This window comes from Pteropus vampyrus, unplaced genomic scaffold (genome assembly GCF_000151845.1).
Source record: "Pteropus vampyrus isolate Shadow unplaced genomic scaffold, Pvam_2.0 Scaffold65, whole genome shotgun sequence".
In the NCBI taxonomy this organism is placed as follows: domain Eukaryota; kingdom Metazoa; phylum Chordata; class Mammalia; order Chiroptera; family Pteropodidae; genus Pteropus; species Pteropus vampyrus.
The window spans coordinates 5,572,396-5,573,966 of record NW_011888846.1 but is presented as its reverse complement, the minus strand read 5'-3'; positions in this window follow the sequence as shown (position 1 = coordinate 5,573,966).

The following is a 1,571-nucleotide window of genomic DNA, read 5'->3' as shown; positions in this document are numbered from 1 at the left end:
CAAGTCTTGGTCTTCCTTATCCAGTTAAACCTGGTCTAAAGGCCAGCAGGAGATGCCCACGGATTTTTCTTCTTCCCCACTCCCGCTCCCTTACCCCCCGCCCCCTTTTATACAAACTTCCTTTATCTTCCACAAATAACCCTGTGATGTGAGTTTACTGTGTCGGAAACTAGTTTCTTTGATGGAGAAATACAAAGAGGAAAATCTCCAGTTTGGGGTCTAGGCAGTGAGTCTGTTGCAATCATCTGTGGGTTGGTTTCTTTGTTTGTTTGTTTTCGTAAGTACACATCCTGACCTGTCTGCAGTTAAACTGCCCCTGGGCAGGGTCCATTCTATTCCTTTTGTGTCCCTTGAGAGAAACGTTGCTGCTTTGGGTGAGCACTTGGTGACTGGTGCTCGATGGGTCCGCCCTTGGGTAGCGCACACGTGCCTGGAGGGACGGATCTGAGGGTGAAGGTAAAAAGCTTTGAGTCAAGTTGACCTGGAACCTTGGGGAGAGAATGGGCAGTGTCTTTTGAAAATGGTGCGAACTCTTGGGAAAAACACTCCACTTAAAAGGAATCCTGTACCGAAGGTTGGGTGAGCTAACCTTTGAAGTCTCTTTCTTGCTTTAAAATTCTTTAAAATGAATCTAGGCAATGCTGCCGACACTATTTATAGAAGTGTTCCACAGGGTAAAATGGCTCCAATACAAGACAAATCTGGGTTTCCACTGATGTTTCTTGGCTTTCACCTAAATGACAACATTTTTCCGTTTCAGTGCCCTCGATGAGGTGGCTGTACGGGCTCCACCCGGGTCCCTGGGCTTCGCTTTCACGGACGGAATGACTTCAGCCTCCTACTTGGTATAATCTTTTCTGCAACATTTTCTCGTGTGTGTGTGTGTGTGTGTGTGTGTGTGTGTGTGTGTGTGTGTGTTTTACTTATGACTTCTGAATCACCTTTCCTTCCTTCCTTCCTAAATAAAACAGCGCTTCCGGTGAATTTTCCTCACTCAGTCGTGCTTTCTCACCAATGCTAATTTGTACTCCGATTTTCAGATCATAGGCTAGCATTACTGTCAAAGCAGAAAAGGAAGTTAGAAGCCATTCCAGTCTACTCTTTCATGCACCAGGCGAGGACACTGAGGCCCAGAAAGGTACAGCAACCTCCCTGATGTCACAGGGCCCGCACCACGGCAGAGGTGGGCCTCCACCCTAGCCCCCAGCTTCCTTATTCGGGGTGCTTGCCACTGCTCACTGGTGTCCCACTCTAATTCGATCTTATTCAGCTAACAGTTTTCCTACAGGACTCGTTGCTGCTTCTTCCTTCTAGTGGTTTCGAAGCCCTCGGTGCACTGAGAAATGAAAACATCACCCCCGTTTGTCAGTCACATCCATACCACAGCGCGGGCGAGGCCTTTGGTGGCCTCCTAAGGGAGCACCTGCAGCGGGTGGCCGTGGACATCATCTCACAGCATCGCAGGTGTGATCGGCAGCCTGAGGGACCGATCTTCCCTGGTCGTCGGAGCTTAGATACAGCGTGGATGTTCCCACTGGGAAACTGCCGACTCGCAGGCACATCCCGTAACC